This window comes from Felis catus, chromosome F2 (genome assembly GCF_018350175.1).
Source record: "Felis catus isolate Fca126 chromosome F2, F.catus_Fca126_mat1.0, whole genome shotgun sequence".
Lineage (NCBI taxonomy): Eukaryota > Metazoa > Chordata > Mammalia > Carnivora > Felidae > Felis > Felis catus.
In genome coordinates this window covers 15,818,204-15,831,647 of record NC_058385.1, presented here as the reverse complement: position 1 = coordinate 15,831,647, position 13,444 = coordinate 15,818,204, and the positions used below count along the sequence as shown (strand labels likewise).

General features: G+C 38.0%; 1 long non-coding RNA gene across 8 annotated transcripts in view; it reads left to right on the top strand.

The window, feature by feature from the left end:
* The window catches only part of LOC109496017, a 160,705-nt gene that overhangs the window by 96,250 nt on the left and 51,011 nt on the right, over window positions 1-13,444 (top strand). The window lies entirely within an intron of this gene.

The window sequence follows — 13,444 nt, the reverse complement described above, 5'->3', positions numbered from 1 at the left end:
GTTAACAGTGTGAGATAACTAAAATGACGACGAGATGCTGCTACACAAGCTATTGGAATGTCCAAAATCCGGGACACTGACAACACCAAATGCTGGCAAGGATGCGGAGCAACAGGAACTCTCATGCATTCCTGGTGGGAATGCAAAATCGTACAGCCACCTTGGAAGACAGTTTGGCAGTTTCTAGCAAAATTCTACTCTTACCATATGATCCAGCAATTGCGCTCCTTTGTATTTACTTAAAGGAGTTGAAAATTTATATCCACACAAAATCCTGCACACAGATATTTATAGCAGTTTTCTTCATAATTGCCCAAACTTGGAAGCAACCAAGATGTCCTCTAGCAGATGAATGGATAAATAAACTGTGGTACATCCAAATAATGAAACATTATCTAGGACTTAAAATAAATAAGCTATTAAACCATGAAAAGACATGGAGGAAACTTATATGTATACTACGAAGTCAGTTGTTCCCCTGGATATCCTTCCTCTCCCAGTGTTCATCAGTCTGTAACTAAAAAACTCCATACATTTGATTAAGCATCTTATTTTAGAAATTTTATATTCTACATCTGCCGCTCTGACGTCAACATTTTCCTGATACTATTTGTAATACTTCTCTCCTACTTTAGTATTTACAGCCTGTTCTATTAAATCTCCCTCAATTATGACTTCCTCCAGTCATCCTTCAATGATGTGAACCATATGAAGAGTAATTTTTGCACATGAGGTGATATACTTTCCAATCATTGACAAATCTGACAATGTCCTTTTTTCTTTCATATATGAACAAGTTGGAAAGAGAGAGGAAAGGGAAATACATTTAAATATCTACTATGTTTTAAGCACTTTCAAAAGCCATTATCTCATTTCTTTCTTATTTTGACACTGTGAGGTAACTATTACTTCTGTTTTACAAATGAAAAATTGTTAATGATTCAAAAGATAAAATATTTTGCTTATATATCTAGTAAGTGGAAGAGCAAGGGACATGATTTGAACTCTGGTTGTTGTCCTCCAAAGCCCCTACTCTCTCCTTTGCATCACACTTCATCATGATTTTTTTTTCACATGTTGAGGAATCGGCCAGTTGGTTCTTGCCTTCCTCAGACCCTCTGGGTGTCAGACATGGTCTTCATCCTGCTAACTCAGAAACACTCACAGATCCTTACCACAGCAGGCAATCTGTCAACAGCCTCTCAACTGGAAGCTAGAATAATAATATCTATCATTCATTGAGCATCTTCAAGTGCTAGGCATTGTGCCAAGTGCTTTACTGTTGAAATATATAATTTCTATTTTACAGGTGAAAAAGCTGAGGCTTCCTATTAGCACTTAGCTGGTAGGTGGTGGAGCCAGGATAGCCTGTTTGTTTCTCTAACTCCAAAGCCCATGTCTTAACCATCATGTAACTCTGCCTAGATAAATTCAGTGTCTGGTGTCACTGGACACACGTATACCAATCTAATCAAATTCTTCCATTATTTTCCATTGTGTTAGCTTATAAAGTGTGATTGAGATTCTGCTGTGGCCAATTGGCTCTCGATTCCTCCTGTTGAGATTGGAACTTCACCCTGAATTTCAGCTCATTTTGTTGGATGTTGTGTCTGACCTGCTTTCTTCTTTCCATTGTTTTTCACCTTCACCTGTTGCTTGGGAGCACTGGACCTGGTATACATTGATTGCTTCCTGCTTGTCTTCTAGTATCTCCGTTGGCTACAATTTTTCTTTCCTTAATATAACTCCCAGATTGAACTAGCTTGGATATCATGCTGAGACACCATTTGATGCATCATCTCTATAGCCAAGTTTAGTTTCCCTGCCTTTGTTCTCCATGTAGTCAGTGTACATGAGTGAAATGAGTTTTCCTAATAATTTGGAGGTAAGATGGTCTTAGAGCATCACTAGTAATAAGGAACCTAAAAGCTATTCAGAGCAGAAATACACATACATGTTGCTTGTTAGTGGGTTCGCGAGGGTGACGGGTCCTAGGAAAATATGATTCTTTGTAAAAGGAAACAAATTAAATTATGCATTGGGTGGGGGAGGGAGAGAGACAAGAGTAACCTACAATATATCTAGAATAGGAAAATCTAACAAGAATTTATCCTTGTTTATCCAGCATTACCAAAAGGGGAAAGAAAAATATCTAGTTATTCCATTGATGACCAAAGATCATTCCTCAAAGTTTACAATAAAATAACCCCTATTGACCATGCAACTTCTCTGGTTACAGGAAGAACCTTCTGGTTATGAAATTAGCCCCCAAAATGTCTTGAAAAAAGAAAATCGGTACTCTAGAGAAGGCAAATACTGCAACAGTAGAAGAATATTTATTTTATAAATTGGTGTTCTGATGTCACTTGTGAGTTTAATAAATGTACATTGGGCCTAGGAAACCAATTGACTGTAGGTTTTTTGACCAAATTGCGTTTGAGAACCAGCAAAGCTGAGGATTAGACACTGGGATGGGGGTTACTATATCAATGTATTGCTACTTCATGGACTGTCTTCCAAGTGCCTATCTATATCATTTTCATATACTACTCTGTTAGTTCTCTCAGTAATGAAAATATAAATCGATATAACTCACTTCCTTTCTCCACTGTTCATTGCCACTGGGGTCACTGAATGCTTTCATTTAGGCCCACATGAATCATAAAGTTATGTAGAGACATAAATGTACATTCTGTGGATATAAGATAAAGTATGAATTTAATTCCATTACTAGCCAGATTTAGTTAAAACTAAATGGTGTCTTATTTTGCAGTGTATCTATAGCATTGTTTCTCAGATCTCAGCTCTCTCTTAACTTGTGGCTCTTTAAGACTCCTATTAGATATTTTGTACTCCACTCTAAAGAGACTTCAATTGGTATGGCAATTTAATTTCGTTTCTAGAGTTATATCACAGAGAATTATTAGTTTTAAATTTTGACATCATTTCTTTATTGGAGCAGCAACTTTATTAAAGTTTTCTTTCAAACTTTAAACATAATGTTGAAAAAGAAAAATTAACTTAAAGATCGAGCTAGAGAAATGCAGGAGGCTAAGGGGGTCCTCTGGTCCTGCCTTTGACATGAGTAAGGACTTAGCTGGATGCCTTGCTATAGTCCGTTCCTCCCTTTGTTGGGCTGGTCCAGGGTCAGTGTCTTAGCCACCTGACTCAGCTAGCTCCTGCCACCTACTGATTGGTTGAAAATATCAATTCTGGGCAATAAATAACTCAGTGCCACAGAAACTATCCTTAGGCACCATTTAAATGTGACTTTGACTAAACAACTTGACTTGGTGTTATTTGCTTTGTAAGAAGAGAAGGGGAATTGAGTTTAAAGTTTCATGCTACAGTAAAGAATCATTATTTTTCACCTTCTTTCTTCCTCCCCACCTCAGACATCCCAACCATGGCGTCAGGACCTTTCGAACACGCCCAACTTCTGATTAACATTACATTACATAATAAGATCCAAGAGTGAGGAAGAGGGAAGGAACGGAGCTGGAGAGCTTCTAATATTGTCTTTTAAAATTTTTGAGCCATTTTCCACTCACTGATCATTTCCATGAACATGAGGAGAGATAGGCTTTGTTGTATGAACAAAACCCATTAATTGAGAGTGTAAATTCTGAACACAGGTTTGGAATAACAAAACTTCATTAAATGGAAACAATCAGGATGAACTGTGGAATAGACACTTGTATTTTCTTCTCTGGTTGATATGTCTGAAGACACCCATAAGCTCTGAAATTTAAAAAAAAGGATGTTTCTATTCTATTTCACTTCATATTATTCTTTTACTCATCTTTTATACTTTTACGTGCTTGTCAAGACCTTAACTCCAGATGATCAACTGTAGATGGTCAAAATATATGTCTTCATTATGTCATAAATTATTTCTACACATGTACACCAGTGTAGGTGAAATCTGGTGGTCATTAAGTATCCATCTTTACTTGAGTACTAGTTGGTTTACTCCCCAGAGTAGATTGGTAAATTCCTTATCTTTGTAATATGGACAATTTATATAATACCTGGTTTACAATCCCCCCCCCCCAAGACATTATTACCCTTCCTCAATTAAGTGAATAGGAAAAATGACATATGGAGGATATCAAGACCATCCAAGAAAAGTGAAAAGTCCTTAATTTTTCCTTAAATCAACAAATATATGTTGGTTAATATGTTTACTGCTGATTTATGAACTCAGATCATTTTGTGTGATATTTACCACCATATTCTATCATTAATATTTATTATTAAGGGAGGAATGGGACAATATTCATTGAGCACCATGCTTGGTAAATCATGTCATGCATTTCAGATACTTCTCAGTGCCAGTTAGGCATGCCTCAAATTTCCATAGAGTCTGAAGTAATAGTTGTAAATCTCAGGATTTTAAAAATAATATTCTCTAAAACATTTTTACTGATGTTCTCCATAATGTGTATATAAATAACACCAAGACACCTTTTTACTCATTTTGTATGTGCCATTTTCCAAACTACCATGCATATTAGCTTGGAAGATGATGTGACACCAGCGTAATTGCATCATTGGTTAAATTGCTTTACTTAAAAAGAACTATTCTGAATGGATGGACCAATTTTTCCAATATATTTTCACTTTCCAGGAATTCTCCATTGTGGAGTTAAATATTTGAAATCTTAGTATAATATAAACAGGTCAGTATCGTAGGTTTCTCTGTTTATTCTCACTGTATATGCCTTTACATAGCATTCATGTCCTTGAAATTTATTGACTTTTTTGGTCCAGTTTTCCAGAATGTGAACTTTTTAAAGAAGTTCGAGACTGTTTAGATCACTGTTTTATCCCCAAAGTCTAACTCAATAAATGTTTATTGAAAGAATCACTTTAAAAGAATATTCTTACAAGGCAATAATGATAAATATTTAAACAATACCTTATTGCTAGCTTTTAAAGTAATTTCTTGACAGATTTACTGAATGAGACCAGCCTGTTTAATAAATTATAGTATTCAACTTTAATTTTCCCATCCATGGTTTTCTGTCTTCTTTTTGGAACTTTGTGCACTGATTTGGTATGCTTTTCCACAAACTTCAACATTTAATAATTTCTCTAAGAAAAAATTGTGAAGCTTGGTTAAAATTCAAATTACAGCTTTACCTAATAATTCTAGCCTATGAATAATGCTTTTCCTATAATATATGCCAGTTCTCATGTTGGGAAATTTTATAAAATTACCCATTTTCTCTTTGCATTAGTCTGCTGCTGACACTGTAACAAATTACCACAAACTTAGTGGCTGAAAACAATGCATATTTATTTTCTTGTAGTTCTGGAGGTCTATAGTTCACAATCATTTTCACTGGGCTAAGGTCGAGGTGTCCTGGGGCTAGTTCCTTCTGGAGAGAATCTATTCCTTGCCTCTTCCAGCTTCTAGAGGCTGCCTGCATTCCTGATTCCTGTCCTTCCTTCACCTACCCAGCTAGCAATGCAGCATCTTGCTTCTGTTATTGCATTGCCTTCTTCTTCTTTATGCAAATCTCCCTCTACCTTCTACTTCAAGAAAACATGTGATTGCATTTATGGCCCATTGAGATAACCCATAATAATCTCATGTCAGAATTCTTAATTTAATCATGCCTGCGAAAGTCTGTTTTTGCCATATAAGGTCCCTATGCATTCATAGGTTCTAGGAATTAGGACCTACATATTTTGGGGAGATGTTGTCCAGCCCACCACAGCCTTCTCTATTTAATTTCTGTACTAAATCTATGATGCTTTCTTCATAAAAATGTCTTAAAATATGTACAAAACATTTATTTTTATTGATGCTGTTTGCTTTATTTTAAAGAATTAAAGAATTTTAATAAAAACAAATTATATTTTCACAGAAATTACAAAGTTTTATCAAGTTGTCACCTCCAAAATCTCCTGACTCTGATCCCTTGTGGTGGTATTGTGGAAGACTGTGGCAGGTCAGGGGTGGAGAGACAGTTGGTTTGGTCAGCATACTCTTCACACCCCAGGATAAAGCAACTGAAACTGGTAGAATTTACTTCATTCTGTTCTGACACTTCTCCCCTTCTGCAAGCTTTTTTGTTTATGGAAGATGAAAATGTTAAAAACAGAAAACACACGTTTACTCAATTTCACATTCCTGCTTAGACTGATACATTGTTCTTAATATGCTGCACCCTCTAAAATGTCCATCTGTCAGGGCGCCTGGGTTGCTTAGCCGGTTAAGTGTCCAATTTCGGCTCAAGTCATCATCTCGTGGCTCATGAGTTCGAGCCCCACATAGGGCTCCATGCTGAACAGCTTAGATCCCGGAGCCTACTTCGGATTCTGTGTCTCCCTTTCTCTCTCTGCTTCTCCCCCACTCTCTCTCTCTCTCTCTCTCTCAAGAATAAATAAAAAAATTGTTTAAATGTCCATCTCTCTCATCTGTGCTGGTTCCTATCCTCTGAAATCTCTAGTAACTCTTTCCCTCGCTGATAGCACTTTCTTAGCCTTCCAAATTACCCAGGGAATCCCTGTCTCAGGGAAGTTTCTGTAAGCCCTTCCCACGTGACCTCCACATACACGGCCCCTTCAGCTATCACTCATCATCTGATTTACAACTACTTATTTTCTGGTCCCTCTTCTCCCCTAGGTTGTGTGCTCCATAAGGGTAGGAACCGTGCGTGTCCTTTAGATTGTAACATGTAACATTCTACCCACCCCAGAGTTGGTGTTCACTAGATGTGTGCGAATCAGTAAAGGCTCACTCAACAATTGTGTGCTGACTAAATGGATGAAGTTTCCTTTACCAGTGAGTTTACTAATTTCACTAACTTTTCTAACATCACAAATTTTGACACATGCACATTCCATAAAGTGTGAGGCATAGTGAGAAAATGGGGAGAGTTTTTCACTTATCAGTGTCGATATTATAAAAACAGAAATATGTAAAATATTTTCTGTATTTTGGGGGTAGAATCATGTGGATCAGATCATACATTGGCACCTGAATTTGTGGTTCTGGCCAAATGGGACAAATATGCATCAATATCCTTCTGAAAGCAGTGTCAGTAGGTCATATAGTTTCTACTTAGGAACTCTGACAAAGGAGGTGTATATATATATATATATATATATATATATATATATATATGTATATGTATATATATACATCTGTGTGTATATACACACATACACACACACGCATAGATGTATTTATTTATACATATGTATTTATTTATGTTTATATACACACATATTTTAAATATATATTTATATATTAAATATATTTTAATTTATTTTATGTTTACATAAGGTATTATATAATATATAAATATATAATATATATATGATCTCTGTAGACTCTCAGAATATTGAAACTGTGAGGACTACAGAAATCATTGATTTTACTGTGTGTTACTTTTTAAAAATTTTTTGAATGTTTAAATTTATTTGAGACAGAGAGAGTGTGAGTGGGGGAGAGGCAGAGAAAAAGAGAGACACAAAATCCGAAGCAGCCTCCAGGCTCTGAGCAAGCTGTCAGCACAGAGCCCCACACAGGGCTCGAACTCAACAAACCGTGAGATCATGACCTGAGCCGAAGTCGGAAGTTAACCGACTGAACCACCCAGGGGCCCCAGTGTGTGTGTTACTTTTAAGATGAGGACAGGTGTATGTATGCCTGTAGAGGTATTGATTTGCCCCAAATCATACAGTCAAACCTGGGACTGGAATCCAGCCCTCCTGCCCAATGAGTTTATTGCTATCTCTACTATGCCATAATATAGTAATTTAAACACAGTTTTCAAAAGTCAGTAGGTCTTCCAAAATTCTAAACCAGATCTATCATTTGCATTTTTCTCATGATGAGAAGCAGTGAAAAGAAAACTAGATTAGGATCACCTAACTTGGATATGTTGATGGAGGTTTTTTGTTGCAGCCCCAAAACATTGTAGAATGGCACCTATAAGGCAGATGCCGCCTCTGCTGTGGATTGGGAGCTGCAGAATTCGGAAGCCACCTCTGCTCTGAACAGGAAGCTGCTGAGTTAGAAAACTGCTTGACAAATCAGGAAGTTGCCACCGTGACTGCTGGCTCCAAAATCCTGCTGGGGATTGGCTCACACCAGAGCATCCGAACAGCAGTACCTAAATCATATGCAGAATCTTTGCTCCATAGGAGTCTGGGAAATGGTGTTTTAGTATGAAAGAGAGGCCCACACTGGTTTTAATCTTTCTTGGATGATGATGGGACGAATTTAACCTCTGTGACCCCCAAATAAGACGATGGATATGAAAGCAGTTTGTCACAAAGACTTGCAAAATGCCAGTTATTTCGTGTCATTCCCCAGGCCGTTGTGCCCTCCTAGTTATTCCTACTTCTTTTAGCCTATGTGGCATGCTAGTGGGATGAAATACAACTATCTTACTAGAATATCACTCACTTATTCAATCCCTGAATATATCTGCCCATGAAAATAGTACAAAAGGGAATGGGGAATATGATATCTTTAGCTTGGACTTATTTCCATGGCTAAGTTTAGAAAAGCGTTTTAATGAGTCTTCTTGTTAGCAGGCTATAGCTTAATGCCATTTGGCTCTCCCTGAAGACTCTTCTAAAATTATTCCTGATCTTGGGACTTATTTTACTTTAAAGTAAGCGGACATGCTCTGAGTCTTGTGCTGGTTTATTAATTGGAATGAGTGACCGAGAAAACTTGGCTGGTGTCGTTTGGCAAAATTTGGGGCTATTAAAAACATTCTGAAAACCACATTCAGAATCTAACTTGCTGGCCTGGGAAAATTGACCCCCCACTCTTCACTCCCCGTTTTCCAGTGGTTGCACTGTTTTGTGTCCTCCGTGACCCAATCCAGCTTGATCTCAAGTTGCTACCCTTCTTCTCACTGGCCTTCCGCTCACTTCCCACAATCTTTGCCGTGACCCCACTCTGTTGTTTTTATTTCCAAGCCTATGAAATAAAAATGTAAAGTACTTTCCTACATATGTTCTTTAAGTTCTCTTGGATAATGAGCCATCGTTATTGTGGGTGAGAAAGATGATCACTGATTCATTTTGTGGGGGAAACATGATACAAATTAATTTTCAGTATTGGCAGGTATTTGTACTTACACTTCCCTGTGCTTAAAATAATATTTCTTGCCATTTGAAAAATGAATTCAATATTTTGATTTGTAAATATTGCTTATAAGAATTATAAAACTTTCTATGAAATGTAGGCTATCTCAAGTGTGACTGCATAGTGGTGGTAACTCAAACTGTCTCCGACGGAGCTCAGGTCGTTGGGCAACCTCTCTGGTCTTCCATTTTCCTATGGATAAATCAAGATGAGTTTCATCTCCAGCAGTCTAACATTTCTGTGAGCGGATGAATGTTTAGCTACCCGGCTTAAAAGTGATGGCTTGCCTACCTCACTAACCTATCCCAAAATAAGGATCTTAGGATATGGGATTAAAAAGTGCATTACTGAATTCACTTCTCTATTTTTTTCTCTTCCTTCTTCCATCTCTCTCTTCTCCCTGCACTAATAGATTTCAAGATGAAAGAACAGACCCTGAGGGGTTGTCTTTCTTTACATGACCAGAGCTAGAGGTGGACACGGTCATTAGGAGGGAACAGCGGAACTATTTTTGAGCGTTTCTTTTCCATAAAGGAAGTAACAGGACGCACCTCACCGGGACAATGTCAACAAGGAAAGTTTTTACTTTCTTCCTTAGCCTGGTTGCTCATGATGAGCAGTTACATATTCAAATGAATCTGTCAGGGACAAGAGTCTGGTGCTTGAGTTCCTGCTCGGCCCGATGACATTGATTTGTGAGCATAATGCTCGGCTGCGGGATGTGTGACAGATAAATTTTATCAAAATTAAGGCACAATTAAACATTTCATCTTCCTAATTACTGGCTGTAGATTCAGCCTGATGACCATGTGCTGTAAGAAATCAGCGACCATTACACATTTTAATGGAGCACAGCTGTCTTACAGCTTGGTAATATTTGCACAGTGCCACAGAACTGTAATTTATGATAAAAAGAAAAAATGTGTATTGGCGCTTTTTTGCCAAAATAGATTAAGGATTCATATACTTTAATGAGATTTGGACCTAGTCTTGGATTATCGTTATAAATGATTTATGTGCATGTTGGTGGACTCCTGTAGTTCAGAGTTGATTTGTGTTTTGGTCTACCAATATGTAATTCAATATCTATTCTTGAGCCAATACCCATCACTTTCCCCCTTTTCCATTTCTTTTGCGTCTTACATTTCTTTCACCTCTCACAAGGAAGGACAGATGGGAAGGGAACAAAGCAGAAAGTCAATGGCGGGAAGGCAGGAAGGACCTTGTTGAAAACAACTGTAGCTTCTTAAAAATTCATCGGGAGCAAGCTGAGGGAAGGGTGGAGGTGCCCTGACTGCAGGAACAGAGGCCCACGTGGACCTGTCTTCACCAGCCCTGGCCTCACGTAGGGACACAAAAATCCGCGGCTTAGTGGGTGGAGCGGCAGACAGGCCCACGAGGCCCAAACCAACCCTGACTGCAGAACTGATCTTTGCTCTTCTGAGAGGAGAGGTGACTGACAATTAAACCCTCCTCTTCTGTTCCTTCATCTGTGATGGAGGGAAAGGCTCTATCCCCTTTCCTGAGACTCCTGAGAGCACCGAGGGAGACTTCCAGTTAGTTATTACTGTAAAAGGCAACGTGGCAGTGCTAGTCTCCTCACTACTACCACCGTAAGGACTTCTGGGCTGTGAGTTTGGCTCCACTTCCTGTTAACCACCGTTGCTGTGTGTCTCTTTATTACCGTTCTTACTGGAAGAACACTTCAGCATGTTTGATGAATGAATTGCTGTGAACAAATTGGTCACCAGTAGGGTCATGAATAGTCAAAAATGTACACGGAGATTCTATATAAATTGCTAGTGCGTGGTGCATAGCTGTTGTGAATAAATTGGGGAACAAATGTAAATTTTGGTATCTGACTGGTGATTATTATGATGATTAGATTTGTCCAGGTAAATTGATGGCACATCTCCAATCCTTCTCATGTGCAGAGGATGCACACCTCTTCAGAAGTATTTCTTTTCAGAAAGCACACTGTGGATGGGAGAAAAAGGCAAGATACCAGAATCTACATGAATCTGCTCAATTTAGGTGTTAACTTGCCTGCTGAAAACAGAGAACATACCCTAATGAATTCAGAAGGCCTATATATATATATGTAACAGGGAAAGAAGAGCTCATCGTTTTATCATCCCGATCTTCTCCAGGCTTGATTTATTTCGGCACTCATATGCTGGAATGTTTCATACTGTACCAGGTTGCATATGCTTGCACACTAATTCTCAATTGCCGTATGCAGTTTGTGACAACCATCTGCTTCGACCTCCCTTTGAGTTCTTTCTCCCACTCAGCCCAGCTGAAGTAAAAATATGGACAGAAACAACTTCTGCAGGGAAATGAAAAAGTTAATAGGAGAGTTAAAGTTACATTGTGTATCTGCCTTTTGCATGGATGTGCTCCTGCAACTTATGCTCCACTTATCAAATATTTCTGCAATGCAAAGCCTGACACTTAGCAGAAAGCTGTAAAGAATGCCATGTTTCTTCTGACAGTCTTGGCTGTGGAAGAAAGGTAATAATAAAATACATACATCTAGTGCACATCTCGATGCTGGAGCCCACTAGCACTCCTCCCCAGCCTAGACCTACAGTATGTAGCACCTTGTCACGTACCAGAGGACGAGGGGGGAGGGGAGGAAGGAAGAAAGAAGCAAGCATATTTGGAAAATGCCTGAAAAAAATCAACAGCGCATTTTAGAATTTGACTTGAAGAGGAGGGTTGATATATATTTCCTAAAAATTATTGAATGAGGGCATAGGAGAAAACTTCCATAACAACAGAGCTCAGATCCCATGTCTTTTTGCATGGAGCATGAAAGGAGAAATAGGAAAAGGTGTCTGAGAGTTTTATACATGTGTATTTGTGTTTGAGAGATTAAAAAAAGAGAAATGCTTGAGTTATTAGAAAACACACTACGGTCATGAAAGTGATTGTATTTACTGTACTTCATCAGATCAAAGGAACCACCAATTGTATTGGACCCGATCTCATGAATGCTGAAAGTTGAAAAAAAAATTATGTCTTAAAAACAATGAGAAGTTCGATATCTCTATCTATATATGTATATGTAATTCTAAATCCACATCCATATCTGTATCTCTCCCCAAATTGATCAAAGTATGGTATCTCAGTCTTCCATACTGTGAGCATATGTCTGACTCTAAGAACAAAAGAAAAATGACCTGGAGACCGTAAGAAAAATTATGGTATGGGAAATTTATGGGAGAAGAAGAAGGAGAGAAGAAATAGGAGGATGAAAATGGAGGGAAGAAAAAACTGGGTACGTATAGAGAGGACTAGAGAAGCAATCTGAAATAATGCTGTCACGCTAGTATTCGGAAGACCACCATCACATCCTCTGTGTTCCAAAATCATTAATATTACTACAGGAAAAGCACAAAGTGAGAACATGAAATGAAATTGGCAGATAAAGAAAAAAATGTCCTGGATATAGCACTGATGAATTTCAGATGGAGTCAGATATAAAGCCTGGTGAATCATTACTAAAATGGGCAAAATACAAGTTCAGTGTGTTCTCTTAGCGTCTGAACCACCAGATTCTGTCTAAATATAATTGATTAATTCTAAAAGCCGCAAGACACGCAAATATTATTTGTTGCGTTTTACCTTTTCCTTCAAACTTAGATGGTCTATCGGAAGAATTTCAGTTGAATATGTCAGAACCAGATTATGTAATTGGGGTATATTGCCTGACAATTGTTGAGAGAAATTTAAAATCCTTTTGAGACCTCCAAAGGGAATAGTTAATGATCAATTAGTAATGATTTAGAGCGTGGGCTTTGGAATCAGATGGACTGGGTTAAAATTCAGCTCCACTTTTGACTCTGCCATTTTTAACTTATGAACTTGAGCCCCAGTTTCTCTATTTGTAAGATGGCCAAGAAGAGCACCTACCTCACTGTTGTTAGGATAAAGTGAGAACATATATGTAAATCACCAGCACATTGTTTAGTACATAATAAATGCTCAATTAATGATAGTTGTACCTATTGCTATTGAAAAGTCTGGAGGGAACAGATGATAAAAGCTTCATGGGGAGTGGGAAGGAAAACGCAGGAAAATGACCATGGACAGTTTGTGGTGGATGGGGCACTGAGTTCTTTCATGGGCAGGTAGGGGCATGAGATGTTAAATTTGCTTAGTTGAGAAAATGTGATCTTTTGTTATCATATGATGATGAAGCCTAAATATAAAGATTACACACACCACCGATTCTTTGGCAAATATTCTATGAAACCACAGCACACGGTTCCATTTCTGGAAATATAATTCCTTCTCTATTGAACTGGAATATTTTAT